Genomic DNA, 18,014 nt, shown 5'->3' with positions numbered 1-18,014 from the left:
GGACCAAAGAAAAGTACAAAGGTGGAAAAAGGAATCAGTCTCGTAGCAAGTCTCGCAGTGCTAAAGGCAAGAGTGACATAGAATGCTACCATTGTGGCAAGAAGGGTCACATGAAAAGAGACTGCAGAGAATGGAAAGCAGAAAAAGGCAAAGAGAAAGCTGAAGACCATGGTGAGAAGAACAAGTCCTCAGTGAAGATTCAAGAAATAAATGTGACAAACACTGTTGCAGAGGATGACAGTCTAGTGTCAGGAGACATCTACTTCTTGAAGAATACAATGGACTCAGCTCTTCTTACAGCATCTGATGGAAATGCACTGAGTGACTGGATTATAGACTCAGGGGCATCACCTCATGTGTCTCCAAACAAGGAGTGGTTTACCTCTTATGTGACCACTAAAGATCATGTTCGGCTAGGCAATGGGCAGACATGTGAGATCTTAGGTGTTGGAGATGTTCAATTGAAGTTTCAGAATGGCTCTTCTTTCACGCTGAAGAATGTGAGACATGTTTCCGCAATTACAAAGAGCTTGATCAGCACAGGTTTACTTGATGATGCTGGCTACGTCACCACTTTTGGACAGAACATGTGGAAGATATCCAAGGGTTCTATGACAGTAGCACATGGAGTAAAGTCTGGAGGACTTTACATGATTTATGTATCAAATGTCTCTAAAAATGTAATCAATGTAACCGAGCAGCCGAACGTTTCTTTGTGGCATAGCCGGTTAGGACATATGTCCAAGAAGGGAATGGAAATCTTGTCTCGTTCTGGTTATTTGCCTGGCTTTTCATTTAATGATTTTGAATTTTGTGAACATTGTGTGTATGGTAAGCAAACACAACAGCCACATAAGCATAGAAGCAGTAGAAGAGATACACAGTTGGCACTTGTTCATAGTGATTTGTGTGGACCTATGCCTAACCTATCTCTAGGGGGAGCTTCTTACTTTATGACATTTATAGATGATTACTCGAGGAAAGTATGGGTTTACTTTCTCAAGCACAAGGATGAAGCGTTTAGTGTTTTCAAAACGTTTGTGACACTTGTGGAGAATGAGAGTGGCAAGAAGCTTAAATGCTTACGCACTGACAATGGTGGAGAGTATGTTTCAAAGGCCTTTGAGGACTTTTGTGAGTCAAAAGGTATAAAACGTGAACTTACTGCTCCTTACAATCCTCCTCAAAATGGTGTTGCTGAGAGGATGAATAGGACCATACAAGAGAAGGTCAGAAGTATGTTGTCTAATGCACAGTTGCCAAATGGGTTTTGGGCTGAAGCTGTATCAACAGCTCTTCATCTTGTAAATAGATCTCCTAGCAAGGTTTTGCAGAAGGATTCCGTGGCAGAGATGGTATGGTCAGGCAAAATGCCCTGATACAAGCATCTCAGAGTCTTTGGCTGTGAGGCATATACTCACGTTTCAAAGGAATTTAGGAACAAACTTGAGAAACTATTTCTTTCTCCTATGGAATGTTTCTTCTTCCTCTTCCCTGCCCTCATTCCCCGCTAGGTCTTTCCATCTTCGAAGGTGTTTGAGGCCTTGGCACTGAGGCTTGGGATAGTTGATGCTTTCTACAAGTTTATGTTATGCTTGTGATGCATGAAGCTTTCCATCTTCATTGCATTACGTAGGTCACAAGGAACACAAAGATTGTATTGTACCAAGTATGTCTTGATGGGAGAAACTATAATACAAATGCCTATTGGAGGGGGGACCGGCTCCATATGAATCCGGTCCTCAACTATTGTCATGTTCTCTAAATTCTCTCTGTTGCAAAAGTATTGTTCATGCCAAGTTAACTAAGTACTATGTTTATGTTGCTACCATCAATTAAGTTCACCCGCTATGCTCACAAAGTAACCTCTCAAAAGTGCTTCACCTAATTTCCTAATTCCACTACTCTCAAAGTTCATAGGCAGTTTCCATTAATTTGGTATCAGAGCATTTGGTTTCTCTTTTCTTGCTTAAGAAGAGAGGTCCTTAAGTACCCTATTAATGGTTGTTTTTGTTAATTATATTAGGGTAAGTGGGTCTGGGATTTATTATCGGTTTTGTTGAGCCCACTATGTGGGATATGGTGCACACCTCGAGATCTTTGGTTTTAATAATGGAGTCTTTTTAGGCTTGCCTACGGCTTTATCATTATTGAGCCATAAGAAGTCCGAAAGGAACTATCCCTAAGTAACTTCGCTATGTTAGACTCACTCCACTACTCTCTATAATTAACCAATTTGAGCCGTGGGTGTAGATACTTATGTGCCTATTTTCAAAGGCTAAAAAGAGTAGCAACTAAGGTTTTGAATTGCCAAAGCATACACTAAGTAAACATATAAGTTAATCAACATGGCTGACAATAACCAAGAGAGTAGAATGAACATTGACGACTTTGATTTTGCACATGAAGGTGCCAATGATGAGAAAACTCTACGAGTTTCCACATGAAGCAATTTTTTGCAAGCGATGCAAAGGACAAAGTGCTCACCGAATGGCGGAGTTTAAGGCTTCTCTCTCATGAATCTATCCACAAATATGTGGACAAGTTTTGGGATTTATATCTCAAGGCTACTGTCTTTCAAAAGATAGACTTTGCTGAGCAAAAACAACAATTCTGTGCGGGATTACCTGAAAAGATGGCCGAGTATGTCAACTCTCAACGGCCTGACTCTATCAGCGAAAAATCCACCATACCATGGTTGCTTCACGCATCAATTTCCAACAAGGGGTTAGATGGAATGTCAAACCCATGGAAAATAAAGACAAAAGTGATGCAAAGGGAAAAATTAATGCCCAAATTTTTTCCCATGGCCATTCTAACAACAACAACAACAATCTATCCAAGGAGAAAGGAGTTTACAAAGGTAAAAATAAACTCTCCTGAAGAGCTTGAAATTTTTCGCAAGGATCACAAATGTTTTAAGTGTGGGGAGCAAGGACATGGCTATCGTTCTTGCCCCAAAAGAATGTTGGGGTATAAAGCCCAATGTGGTCGCCCAGGTAAGTGGGCGGGCCGCTAGGTATGTACACATATTCTTTTGTTAAAACCTAATAAGAACTCACTATGCTCTACACATTACAGTAGAGCAAGTTCACCATATCGTCGTGCTCTTCTTCTCGCACTCTCTCTCGCGTCGCACTTCCGCTTGTACTCCTTCAACTGGTATCAGAGCTCAGATCGAGGCTCGGGGCAGCATTTGCAGGTAGCCAGAGTCACCTGCTCAGATTGGAGTGAGATTCGACAGGCGAAGACACGGCCCCAAATCCTGTGGGTGAGCCCGAAGGGCTCGGTGTTCTCAGAATTTCATTCTAAGGTCATCTCAACCACCGTTCGGCTTCGACAAAGCTCTGCGCAGGCCATTTTCGACTACGTGGTCTTGGCGGGTGCAGATCCGACTCTGCAAATTTGGGGTTTCGGCCTACGACTGCAGGTGCTGAGGATATCGGCACTCCCAGAGTGCTGATTTGTGGCTGTCTACACATCGAAGGACAGCTCACGTTCTTAGAGACGTGTCACATATGACACGGACGCATCTACACACCGACTGTAGGCGACATCCACTAGTTCATTAGGTAGCTTGTGTTTGTTGCTCGATATTCCAGATTTCATCCTGACATTGAAGATACTTCCACATGGGATGTATTGTCAGAGATGATGTATGTCTGTTGAGGGTTTGTTGGCTGTGAGTCACGCAACAAACAACCGCTACAGCGGTTACAGCATATAGTGGGAAATTTGTGGATGTATGACTTTGTGGGAAGTCTATGTATTGTCAGATTTACTGCAGCCTTTGTTTGAGTGTCAAGTGAGGTTATTGAGCTGAGGGATTCTCGAATGTTGAGATCCTTTCGGTGATACGGGTCTTGGAGCAATCCCTCGAACACCCTTAGATAGGCAGCTAGGATGTATTGACTGTGAGTTAGACAGTTGGGATTGCATCTTTGCTTTACTGCCGTTGAGGCATTGTCGCAGTCTATGCTTACAAGACAATGACATGACAGTGAGAGACAGTACAGGTGCAGGACAGGTTTACCCACAACTTACAGTGTTAGAGAGACAGTGGTTTTTTGAGCTCTTTTTGGTCTGTTTTTTGAGTACACCATAGCCATTTTACAAAGGAGACTCTGCCGAAATTTCTGCAGAATCTAAAGCTTTCTTGGTTCATTTGACAAGTTGATATTGATTCAGAGGTTAGTTTACATCGGAAACTCTGCCGAATTTTTCCCAGAAAAGTAAACTACTGTGAAGCGTAGTTATGGCTGGATCACAGGACAGTGCTCTTTACAATATCAAGAAGCTGGATGGAACCAATTTCCCATTGTAGAAGAAGCAGATTTGGCATGTGTTGGTACAAAAGAAGTAGATAAAACCTATAAAGCTCAAGGGGATAAAACCAGAAGATATGGACAAAGATGAATGGAGCGAAATGGATGAATTGACACTTTCTACCATTGTGCTGATTGTGGCAGAAAGCGTTGACTTCAATGTAGCAGACGAGATGTCGGCTTATGAAGCATGGACAAAGCTGAGTGATCTTTATGAGAAGCAGAGTGCAGCTTCACAGGTATACTGGCTTAAGAAGCTTGTTGACTTGAAGATGAAAGAAGCGACACCTATGTCCAATCATCTGAATGAATTCAACCATCTACAGTCAGTTGTCAGCTCAAGGTGTCAAGTTTGATGAACCTGTTAGAGCTATGTTCCTGCTGATCACATTGCCAGAAAGTTGGGACACTTTTCGCACCGCTTTGAGTAATTCTGCACCTCCAGATGGTTTGACCATTGCAGGTGTAGAAGGAAGTCTGCTTACGGAAGAAACCAATAGAAAGACAATGGACAAAGGCAAAGCAACAACCTTAGTTGTCAGGGGAAGGACCAAAGAAAAGTACAAAGGTGGAAAGAGGAATCAGTCTCGTAGCAAGTCTTGCAGTGCTAAAGGCAAGAGTGACATAGAATGCTACCATTGTGGCAAGAAGGGTCACATGAAAAAAGACTGCAGAGAATGGAAAGCAAAAAAAGGCAAAGAGAAAGCTGAAGACCATGGTGAGAAGAACAAGTCCTCAGTGAAGATTCAAGAAATAAATGTGACAAACACTGTTGCAGAGGATGACAGTCTAGTGTCAGGAGACATCTACTTCTTGAAGAATACAATGGACTCAGCTCTTCTTACAGCATCTGATGGAAATGCACTGAGTGATTGGATTATAGACTCAGGGGCATCACTTCATGTGTCTCCAAACAAGGAGTGGTTTACCTCTTATGTGACCACTAAAGATCATGTTCGGCTAGGCAATGGACAGACATGTGAGATCTTAGGTGTTGGAGATGTTCAATTGAAGTTTCAGAATGGCTCTTCTTTCACGTTGAAGAATGTGAGACATGTTCCCGCAATTACAAAGAGCCTGATCAGCACCGGTTTACTTGATGATGCTGGCTACGTCACCACTTTTGGACAGAACATGTGGAAGATATCCAAGGGTTCTATGACAGTAGCACATGGAGTAAAGTCTGGAGGACTCTACATGATTTATGTATCAAATGTCTCTAAAAATGTAATCAATGTAACCGAGCAGCTGAACGTTTCTTATTGGCATAGCCGGTTAGGACATATGTCCAAGAAGGGAATGGAAATCTTGTCTCGTTTTGGTTATTTGCCTGGCTTTTCATTTAATGATTTTGAATTCTATGAACATTGTGTGTATGGTAAGCAAACACAGCAGCCACATAAGCATAGAAGCAGTAGAAGAGATACACAATTGGCACTTGTTCATCGTGATTTGTGTGGACCTATGCCTAACCTATCTCTAGGGGGAGCTTCTTACCTAATGACATTTATAGATGATTACTCGAGAAAAGTATGGGTTTACTTTCTCAAGCACAAGGATGAAGCGTTTAGTGTTTTCAAAACGTTTGTGACACTTGTGGAGAATGAGAGTGGCAAGAAGCTTAAATGCTTACGCACTGACAATGGTGGAGAGTATGTTTCAAAGGCCTTTGAGGACTTTTGTGAGTCAAAAGGTATAAAACGTGAACTTACTGCTCCTTACAATCCTCCTCAAAATGGTGTTGCTGAGAGGATGAATAGGACCATACAAGAGAAGGTCAGAAGTATGTTGTCTAATGCACAACTGCCAAATGGGTTTTGGGCTTAAGCTGTATCAACAGCTGTTCATCTTATAAGATCTCCTAGAAAGGTTTTGCAGAAGGATTCAGTGGCAGAGATGGTATGGTCAAGTAAAATGCCCTCATAAAGGAATCTCAGAGTCTTTGACTGTAAGGCATATACTCATGTTCCAAAGGAGTTTAGGAACAAACTTGAGCCAAAGAGTAGAAAGTGCATCTTTCTAGGCTATGGTAATTCTGGTGAGATGGGGTACAGACTTTGGGATCCCGAATCCAGAAAGGTTGTCCGCAACAATGATGTTCACTTTAATGAATGCAAATATCATTCTAAACCAGAGAGGGTTGAGGAGATTAGAAGAGTTGTCTTCCAAGAAGATGGACCTGCACGTGCAAGACAAAATGTCAGGGCTCAAGAGGAGCAAGGACAGGATAGAGTGGAACCACAGGTTGTGGCTGAGCTTGAGCCACCTATTGTGCGTAGATCTGGACGTATCACGCGACCTCCTGATAGGTTTGTTCCATCTATGAACTATGTCATGTTAACTGATTGCAATGAGCGTTCATGTTACAAGGAAGCAGTGCAAATGAAGGACTCCGGGAATTGGCAATTGGCCATGCAGTCAGAGATGACAGCTCTGCATAAAAACCAGACATGAAAGCTAGTTAAATTACCACGGGGTAAAAAGGCTCTACACTGTAAATGGGTTTACATGTATAAGATCACCGCTCATGATAGTCAGCCAAAGTACAAAGCAAGGCTTGTTGCCAAGGGCTTTAAGCAAGAACAAGGCATTGACTTTGATGAAGTCTTCTCTCCGGTGGTCAAGATGACTACATTGAGATGCTTTCTTGCATTGGTTGCCATATTAGATTTGGTGTTGCACCAAATGGATGTCAAGACAGCGTTCTTGCATGGTGATTTAGATGTGGAAATTTACATGCAGCAGCCAGAAGGGTTTGTTGAGAAAGGCAAGGAAGATTGGGTATGCCAGTTGTTAAAGAGTCTTTATGGCTTAAAACAATCACCGAGGGCATGGTACCATAAAATCCACAAGTTTATGCTTTCTCAAGGCTACAAACGTAGTGAGTTTGATCACTGTCTATATACAAAGAAGGCTAAGGATGACAGTTGGTTGAGCCTTATTTTGTATGTGGATGACATGTTGATTGCTGGCAAGCACTTGGAAGAAATTTCAGCTTTGAAGTCAAAGATGGCAAAATCGTTTGACATGAAAGACATGGGTGAGGCAAGTCATATACTTGGTATGCGCATTGAGAGAGACAGATCAAAGAAGTTGATTTGGTTATCTCAAACAGAGTATATTGACAAGGTTTTGCAACGTTTCAATATGGAGAAGGGAAAGGCACTGAGTGTTCCATTGCCACCATATGTGAAACTTAGCAAATAAGATTGTCCTGTGTCTGAGGAAGAACAAGCTGAAATGGATAAGATTCCATATGCATCTGCAGTGGGTAGTTTAATGTATGCAATGATTGCTACTCGCCCAAACATTGCATTTGCAGTGGGAGTAGTAAGTCGATACATGTCAAACCCAGGCAAGAAACATTGGGAGGCAGTGAAAGGAATATTGAGATACCTGAAAGCTACAAAGAGTATGCGTATATGCTATGGGAGTCAGGAGCTAAGTGTAAAGGGTTTTACAGACTCAAATTATGCAGGTGACTTAGACAACCGAAGGTCTACGTCATGGTATGTCTTTACATTGGCTGGTGGAGCAGTATCATGGCGTTCTAGATTACAAGATTGTGTTACTCAGTCTACTACAGAGGTTGAATATGTTGCAGCATCAGAGGCATGCAAAGAATCAATTTGGCTTAATCGACTAGTAACAGACTTGGGAATCAAAGAAGAGATGCCTGTGTTATATTGTGATAGTCAAAGTGCTATACAATTGGCTCGCAATCCAGTTTATCACTCAAAGACAAAGCATCTGGATGTGAAGTATCATTTCATGAGGGAAATGCTCGAGGATAAGCAACTTCAGCTTGTCAAAGTTCACACCACAGAAAATCGTGCTGATCTACTTACAAAAGGACTTCCCTCAGAGAGCTTTGCGCATTTTCGCAAGCAGTTAGGTGTAGGGTAGTACATCACTTCTCTACATCTCTTGTATATTAGCTTGTATAGTAGCTTCTCTCACACTTAAAGTACCACATTGGACTTTAAGTGGGAGGTTGTTGGGGTATAAAGCCCAATGTGGTCGCCCAGGTAAGTGGGCGGGCCGCCAGGTATGTACACATATTCTTTTGTAAAACCTAATAAGAACTCACTATGCTCTACACATTACAATAGAGCGAGTTCACCATATCGTCGTGCTCTTCTTCTCGCACTCTCTCTCGCGTCGCACTTCCGCTCGTACTCCTTCAGAAGGTCCCCATGTTTGCACCCCATACAACATAGCTGAGGCTACTAAAGTATCAAACAACCATAACTTTGTCCGAGGTTCCTGGAACTGAACTTGTGAACACATCCTCTCCAAGCCTCCCAAGGCCGCAAAAGCTCTACTCAGTCTAGTCTCTAATTGTCCTCAACACACACACACACACACACACACACACACACACACACACACACACACACACACACACACACACCGCGAAAGACGAAAACTGACGAGCTGTACAAGCCTCGCAGGGGACTAAAGGGCGCTGCACGCAGAAGCAGGGAGCGCGTGGAAAAACAGGTATGCACAGAGAGTTGAGGCGTGCACAGGTGAACGTGTCACAGAGCAGGGGAGTCGCGCACAACTTTCTTTCACTTGCCCACCCTCTCTTCTCTCTCTCTCTCACACACACACACACACACACACACACACACACACATCCAAGTTCATACAGCGACTACAGGACTTGGGAGTCCCATAGGAGCTTGTATGTTAGCACCCACACACACGCCCACACCCACACACTCACATCTGAGAAGAAGAGCATAGGAAACTATCCCAAGAGACCTTAAAGATCTATCCAACAAGGAGAGTAGAACTCATAAGAGAGAGAGAGAGAGAGAGAGAGAGAGAGAGAGAGAGAGAGAGAGAGAGAGAGAGAGAGAGAGAGATGAAATGTTATATTAATGTCTTCAAAAGGCCAAAGTGACCTATGAGACCAGAAAGTTACAATGTGGTGGATCCGATACAAAGTCAGAGTAACAAGATGACAAAATGACAAAATAAAATACTATGGAATCCTAAACTGCTAGGTGTGGACTAAGCAGCTAAACAGCTAGCTGGGATAGCTAGATCACAGGAGATCCAACATCGGTCCCTGGCGGGTCTCATCAATCTCCTCCATGGTCAGTAGTCTGACCGAGCGTCGTGCATGTCGAGCGAAAGTGACCCGAATCCTCTGATGCAGCCTCCGTCGATGCTGTGTAGTCCTCCGTAGTCGTGGTTGTCTGGATCTCCCCAGCTCAGTCCCTCGGTCGATCAGTATGCCTCTGGTTTAAAGCGACGAGCTGTGCTGTGGGAATAACTTCTCCGAGTGTCCAGTGGCAGCACTAAAGAAGTCTCTGATCTGTCTTTGAGACTGGCTAGCCTCTCCTTTCATTAGGCTCTCTCTGTGTCTGCGCAACTCGAGCAAAAACAAACCCATGCATCTCTGATCCTCGTACCGCATGACTTTGGAGAGTGGTCCAAAGCACTCTCTAAACAAGCAATAGAAGCGGCCTCGTATCTCGTAGTAGACGGGGCAGTGGCATGTGTAGTGCAACTCTGTCTCAGGCTCGATGTCACACAGGGGGCATGTCCTAGCCTCTGCTGGTACTCTGCTGTATCTCCCAGTCTCGATCTGCAGCTGGTGTGAAGATGTGCGCATCTGGCCAATAGCACATCGTATCCCATCAGACAAGTGGGTGTCCATGTATTTGGGCCTCGTCACAAAACCATCCTCCATAAGCTGGAGGAGATGCTCTCTGTAGAAAGCCATCTTCGTGCCCAGCTCTTGTGCTGGCTTTATCCATGTCCTCTTGGTGTCTAGCTGAGTCAAGTCCTGGCGAATGAGCTTGGTGATCTCGGACTATGTAAGAGTCAAAGAGGGCGCATCCAGTGAGTACTGGAATGGAGGCAATATGTCTATGTTGAACCCATGAGCCTGAAACCATGATGTCATCTCCCCATACCAGCATGCTGTATCTCCCTGCATGGCTAACTGTCGAGAGGACTCAAGTGCAAGGCGTGCATATTTGTCTCTGGGAAGTTCCCACATGCGGTGTATGAAGGAGATAGATCTGGTGAGCGCCTCAACCACCAGTGGGGGGGCAGCTAGCTCTACTCGTACAATAGCACGTGGTACTGAAGCCTTGGCTCTAATGAGCCGCGAGATCATAGAGACTAGAGGCTTCTCCATGTCCCCCCATCCATCACTGTGGCTTGTCCTGTTGATGATCCAGTGAGGGTCCCCAAATCTCAGCTCCATAAAGCAATGCAGAAGCCACCAAAGTGTCAAAGAGCCAGAAATTCGTCCGAGGCTCCTGAAATTGAACCTGTGAACACATCCTTTCCAATCTACCCAATGCTCCATGGGCTATGGTCAATCTAGTCTCTGCTGCCTTGCTCAATGAAAATGCTGGCCCACTAAAAACCACTCCAAGGTAAGTGTAAACATCTTTACACTCCACCTTCTCCTGGCCGTATGTGAAGGCGGGCGCTGACCTCCTGATCCACTGTGGGGTGGTATTAAATACCATGACGTTGGTTTTACCAAGGTTGACGGACAAACCACTTTCTTGGGCAAACCTATGCAAAGCCTCCAAGTGACGTTGCATCCCCTTCGGAGAGTCGGAGATCAACACAATATCATCAGCATATTGTCGCAGGGGTACAATGTCACTTTCACAGGACATACAGTTAGCACAGTTGGTCTGGTTTGGTTCACACTGGACGGACTCTCTTGGCTGGACAGTGACACGTGGCAGGATACGGACGGTGGTCTAATGGACATCTTGGCCAGGTTACCACTACTCAGTTTCGGGATAGACTTAGATGGCTGACATTTATGAGCCGTTGGTGGCTCTTCATGGTTGTACATATGAGTAGTAGCGGTTTGGTCATTGATCATCTTCTATTACATCTGGTCCTGCGTCGTCTCGGGAGCATAGAGTCTAGACACACAGCACGTCTTCACTATCCCTGCACATGTGAGCCTCGACACCCCATTGTACCTGAGAGTCCTGGGCTGGAGCTGAGTGTGCTGCCACGCAAGAGTGTATCAGTTGTTTGAGATAGTCGAGTCATTTGTTGTGGTTTGCTGCTGTTGTTTCGTTGTGAGCTCAGTTGTTGTCTATTGTTTCTTGTTTCAGTGTGGTTTGAGTGAGATTGTCACGCACATTGCACTGAGGAGCACTCACTATAGAGAGCACGACACACTATCTGCGCTACAGGTGCTCTCATTTTGGCAATCACAGTGGGACCTCAATTGAAGTCTCACTCTCTGTGAGGTACAAATCTTGAAGGTAGTTGGGTTTATCTAGCTTCACCTAATATGCCTTGCATTGTATAGGGTGTTGGTTTGGTCCTCTCTTGGCCTGGTCCAATTGGTCTGGTCTGTCTAGCCTGGTCCAATCAGTCCGCGTCCATGGTCTAGTCCCTCCTCGTCCCCGGTCCAGCCTGGGTGTAGTAGAGTCTAGACTTGTCTCTAACCTGTTACAAGTTTTCTTTCCCAAAGCTTGGTTGGATTGGTGGTCACTGCATGGCACATACAAGGCGGTCAGTGAAGCTTCAAAGCGCACTATTGAGCCCTTTGAAGTACTACAATAGAAGACGACCCTTGGTACTTAGTACAAGTCCATCAACCTCATCACCCATACCTCCACATACGACATCACCCATTCCTCCATCCGGTTCCACATCTGCTAGATCACGTTTTCCAGTAAAGCTCTCTTCTATTCTGCTACAGCAGGCTATTGAGCAACATGCTCAGAAAGGGGCCATGTAGGCGTTGGCTAGTGTTTTGGCGAAGGTAAACATCAAGTTCCCTACCTTCAAAGGACTCTCTTCAGAAGATGCTGACGACCATGCAAGGAGGTTTGTATCTTTTTGTAGAGGTCAAGGTCTTAACAGGGAAGATGCTTATTTGGTACTCTTTCCATCCACCTTGGATGGCTTAGCAGACAAATGGTACAGCCAGTTTGCAGAGAACCATTTTGCAACCTGGGCAGCCTTAAGACAACAGTTCTGTGCAGCTTTCAAGCCAGGTGACTACGAGGAGAAGGTGTTGGCTGAGTTGGCCAACATGGTGCTCCAGCCATAGGAGACTTTTGCAGAGCTTATGACTAAGACCAAGTCTCTGGTTGCCAAGCTTCCCCAACAACCCGGAGAAGTCATGGTTAAGAAGTGGGTGGAGAAGGCGCTTCCCAAAACTTCTCAGCAAAAACTCCGAGAGAGTCTCCGACCCGACGCCACTCTGGAGGAGTTCATCGCAGCTGCTACTAGGATAGAGGGGGCTAGGAAGCTGTTCAACAACTCCCCTCACATAGAGACCCCCTCTGTGTTTTTGGAAAGTCCTGCTGATCCATTGACTTCTTTACGTAGAGAACTTGAAGCCCTAAAACTACAACGCGCTCTTCAAGAGGAGAAATCAATCTCTCTTCGTCAGGAGAAAACCCCACATCTTGAGGCTTTGGATCAAATCAAGAGAGAGCTAGAAGAGCTTCGGTCTCAACAGGAGACTAAGGCTATGGTATGGTGCAGCTCGTGTCGCTCTATAGGACATCCTCCACAGGATTGTACCCTTCGGGCTTATTGCCACTTCTGCGAGAAGTCTGGGCATGAAGACAAGGATTGCTACTATATCAAGGGATTACGGCAGATACAACAAAGTCTAGGTCCTTCTCTCCAACAAGGGCTAGCACGTGCATCAAAGATGGTGTCACCCTATAGCCATCAGGACCCGATGCCACCTCTGCTGACAACACCTCCTATGCAAGGTATGCACAACAACTTTACATCCCCCAACTTTTCTTATGCTAGTACTCCTTCAATTCCCCAAAGCTTCTACACGTCAGCATCCGGTCCCATGCAGCAAGGGCCGAGACCACCTCGCCCCTGCAATAGGCCAATTTTGTGCTACAGGTGCGGGGAGTATGGACACTATCAGAGCAAATGTCCGTTACCAGAAGGGTCCCCTCCTTGCCGACATTGCCCTGAAGCTAAGGATCACTATAGTAAGGATTGCCCAAAACAACGAGCATCCGCATCTGCAAGCACAAGCTAGAACGAGCAGGAGTTTACATTCCAAAAGCTTAACTTCGTCACAGTAAGCACCATTCCACAGGCCCTGCCTTCCACTCTTGTAGTTGCCTCTCGAGATGGATTGAAGCAAGCGGAAGAGCCGACTGGTGTGCTCACACGAGCACAGAGAGCTGCTCTTGGTCTCAGCCTCCCTGGCGGTCCAATTTTTTCATCTCCAGTCCCACAAATGAGTCAAACTCCCTTAGTAGTAGGTAGTGCCAAGAGCCAACCTACCTCTCTTTTGTCAGATATTGATGGTGCTTTCATGGAAGCAGTAGAGGACTTGCAAAAGATTAAGATACCAGAGCAAGATTTAATAAAAAGAAAGAAGCCTACAACAGACATAGTTACATGGGACGGCGAGTCGGGGTCGGGAACGGGGTCGGGACGGCAAAAGTCAGGAAACGGGGACGGGGGTCGGAACGGCAAAAAAAAAAGAGAGTTTTTTTGGCATTTTTTGACCGTCACACATGCCACACACATAGAGCATCACTTTGACCATAAATTTACACTAAATAGACCAAAGAACACGAGTCATATAGGCTGAAATGTGCTAATAAAACATCGATGATCGATGGATACAAAATGAGAAGTGCATGCCACAAGGGCTCAAGAGTCAAAAAGCCTAAAGGACTTAGGACAAGCCTGAGGCCTCAAGGATAACAAAAAGTACAAAGGGCTATGTAGTAGGTAGAGTCGTAGACTCAAGAGTCTAGACTCGAGAGTCGAGTGATCAATGATCATCAAACTCAAGAAGTGCTTGCCTGCTGAATCTCCACATCGTCGTCGTAGTCGAGGTCGTCAGCAACGTATGAGGGCTCCGGCTCGGGAGGCTCGCATTGAGGCTCGAAATCCTCCTCTAGCTCCTCCAAAAGAGTATCGGCCATAGATGGATTCTCTTGTGCCATCTCCCACTCAGTGAAAGGATCTGCCTTGTGTGTGACGCTCTTGGCAAGCATGTGCAAGTTAGCGCTCACAAACACCAAATCATTGGCCCTCTGAACGCCAAGGCGATTCCTCTTCTTAGAGGCAATGTGGCTGTACACACTCCATAGTTGCTCCAAGCAACTAGTGGTACATGCTTGGCTAAGGACACGAACAGCCAAGCGCTGCAAATGTGGGCCATCTCCTCCATAGTCCTCCCACCACAAAACCGAGCCAATCTTGTTGCGATCAAGCTGTGCATCTACACATCCAGAGGAGCCCTTCTTTTGCCTGTAGTTGAGTAGCTTGTCTCTAATCTTGCGCCTAATGTCACTGCTAGGCTCAAGGCGCTCCAATGCAAGCCGCCATCCTTTGCTCACCTCCTTGTCGGTCTCTTGACGCCTTCCTTGAAACTTAGGGTCAAGCACATAAGCTGCCGCATGAAGTGGAGAGTAGTATCCATTCCACCTCGACTCACACAAGCCATGAATCTCCGCATACTGAACAGGGTCAGGCACAAGCTTCTCAAGTGCCTCTATCATCCGATCCATGGCTTCGTAGACTTTGCCAATGCATGGCTGCAAGCCATCGACCACTCGAAGTAGGTGTAGAATAGGCTTGACCATGGCGTCAAGAGTCTTCACCTCCTCCCACCAAGCGGCGTCGTCGGCCCATTCTCGGCATTTCAATCCTACTGCTGATGTAGACTCCGGCATGGCCTGGAACTCATCACTGAGAAAGAGGCCCCTTAAGGCTCCGCCACATGTAGACAAGCGGCCTAGCATAAGCCAATTGAATGCAAATCTTGTCTCTGAATATTTGAGCAAAGACAAGTGGCTCCTCTTTGAGAATTCATGGCGCACTTTTTGATGGTTGCGCACAAAGGAGACAATTCGAGAGGCGTCACCAATGGTGGGTGAAATCCATGACAAGTTCCCTATGTCCTTGAGGAGGTTATTGAGGCAATGCGCCATGCAAAATGTGACATGGATGCAAAATGTGACATGGATGCTGGGATACATGCCCTCAATGATAGCTCCGGCTGCCCTATTTGACGCCTCTCCATCTGCAACCATACAAAGGACATTCTCCGGGCCGGTGATCTCTATGGTGCTTGTCCACTCCGCAGCAAGCATCTCGGCGGCCTTGCCACTATCAGATGCATCATGTGACTCCACAAAGTACATCTCCCCCCGAGAGTAGGCCACCACCCCGTGGATGGACCGCTTGCGGGTGTCGCTCCATCCATCTACAAGAAGAGAGACGCCATTGGTCTCCCACAAATCCTTTGTTGCTTGGGCCGCTTGCTCCACGGCAAGCTTCTCTTTGTCAAGGAGGGTGGTGCGAAGCCTCTCCGATGAAGGTGGCACATAAGAGGAGCCATATTCCCCTATTTTCGTAACCATGGTTCGAAAGTATGGAGACCTATCCACACAAAATAGAGCATGTTGCGTTAGTATGGAGAGTCGAGAAATTATAACCCATTATGAATACAAAATGGAAGATTGCAATGTGCATATGCCAAGGGAAACTCACCGCGAAGCATGGAAGGCAATGTGGTCGTGGAAGAAGAATCGGGCAACCGACCTATCTACCTCTTCCTTCAATTTAGGATTCCAATTTTCGTTGAGAGTGGTTTGGCGATGCGGAAGGGAAGAGGACGGTGTAGATCCATGGCTCTTGAAGGTTCGAGAGATGTCGTCAAGGTTGGCTTCCCTTTGCTCTCGCGGTGTCGCCGTGGCGGAGGGATCAACGGCAACAAAACGGCCCCTCTTGGCCGCTTCCGCAACCTCATACACCGTGAGTTTCTCAAGAAGATCCAACCTCTTCTCGAGAGCTACATGAGGGCAAAACTTCACCTCGTGACCGGGTTCATGAAGAAGATGGGCTCGCACTTTGTTTGAACCACCCGATCTCTTGTATGGACATAGCTTGCACGTCCATGGTCTTGCACCGCCACCTTTGCCACGCGAGCTAAAGTCGACTTCATCCCACCACGACCACGTTTGCACGGCGGGTCTCCTTCGAGAAGAAGCGGCTTGAGAAGTGGAGTTGGCTTGAGATGACATGATGGTGGAGAGACTCGAGAGAGTAGAGCTTAGAAGTTAGAAGGGTTAGAGGAGAGCTTGTGTGGAGAGAGAGTAAAGGAGAGCTTCAAAGTGGGTAGAAGAGGGAGAGGAGAGCTTCAAAGTTCAAACTTGAGCCTTGAGCTTGAGGGAAATGGAATGAGCATTGAGCATTGAGACTATGAGTATTAAGAGGCCCAAGGGAGCCTTTTATAGCCTCCCAAGGGCCAAGGCTTAAAAAATATGGCAGTTGGGGCTGCACAGAGCCGTTGCAAACGGTCACTTTTTTGAATCCGACCCCGGCCGACCCCTGCCGTCCCCGTCCGACCCCGGCCGTCTCCCCTGCGACCCGCCCGTCCGGCCCGTTTTTCGTCCGTCCCTGGGCGCTCCCAGCCATTCCCAGCCCGGTTACGGCCGTTCCCCGGCCCTAGGGCCCGTCCCCCCCGTCCCCTGTAACTATGACAATAGAGTCTATCTTGAAGAACACCTTTCAGCAAGTGTCATTGTACGACATGCTTCGACTTGATACAAATTTTAGAAGTGACACCCCCAGTCTCTGTACCCTGGTGCAGGGCCTAGTGGTGGACACCTACCTGTGCAGCCCTTGAAGTCCTACATGATTTCTTATCCAGCTGCTTCCCTCACCGACTACAAAAGTCCTCGTCTCACTGTGTATATTCTTGGGCATAAACTCTGAGGCGTCATCGTGGATGGTGGATCTGGGGTCAATCTGATGCCAGAATTTACCATGTTGGCCTTAGGTCTGCAGCCTACCCGCCGTGCTCCACTCACTGTTACATTGGCGGACCAGAGGATAGTCTACCTTGTGGGCATAGTAGAGAAGGTGCCTCTGATGGTACAAGACTTCACATTTAGCTTGGATTTTGTGGTGGTAAGTCTTCTTCAGGTGGAGGGAGGATTTCCTTTGCTTATTGGTAGACCATGGTTGTGGCATACTAAGGCACTTCATGATTGGGGAAATGACGCCATGTGGATACATACTCTTGGCTCCCCCATGCAACCAATCCGGCTTGAAGGAGGGATGGATCCAGTGGTTCATCACAGCTCATTGTCAGTACAGTCCAACTCCGACCCTGAGCAGCTTATCCCACCTGACGGGTTTGACGAAGACCTACGGCAGTGGTTGGAAGCTACCACCTCGATGCCATGCTATGTGGTCTCTATTCAAAACTCACCTGTACCGGTAACACTCTCTCTCCCAACTCCTCAGGCGGACACCAATGTCCCAAGTCATATAGCAGACAGTATTCCTACAACAGACAGTGTACCAGTCGAAGAAGTAATTGTGTTAGTCCCTGATTCTCATGATTCAAATGTTCCTCTGATGGAAGCCGTTGGCCTCGGGGAACCTATTACACATCACCGAAGGGGGAAGAAATCTCCTCTGCATGAACTCGCCAATGATTTCCCCCTTCCTCTAACATCTCCCAGGTCGGACGTCCCGCCCCGTCAAAAGCACTCTGTTATGTCTGTGTCTGAAGATTTACCCTTCGAGGAGCTTCCACCAGGATGGTTACAAGAAGAGTATGTGGAGTTTCCAATCGATCAAACACCAGTACATGATGCCTCGAAGCTCCAAGAGGCAGCTCACTTCTCAACTTCTGAAGTATGCAGAGACTGTCAAGTCAGAGCTCGA

At 46.3% G+C, this 18,014-nt stretch overlaps 1 protein-coding gene across 3 annotated transcripts in view; it reads left to right on the top strand.

Moving 5' to 3' along the window:
* Positions 1 to 18,014, top strand: part of TOP3A (topoisomerase 3alpha) — a 222,178-nt gene that overhangs the window by 62,139 nt on the left and 142,025 nt on the right. The window lies entirely within an intron of this gene.

This window comes from Adiantum capillus-veneris, chromosome 13 (genome assembly GCF_014529385.1).
Source record: "Adiantum capillus-veneris isolate H3 chromosome 13, ASM1452938v2, whole genome shotgun sequence".
Lineage (NCBI taxonomy): Eukaryota > Viridiplantae > Streptophyta > Polypodiopsida > Polypodiales > Pteridaceae > Adiantum > Adiantum capillus-veneris.
Note: the sequence above shows the minus strand (reverse complement) of the source record. Positions and strands in the feature narration are given on the sequence as shown.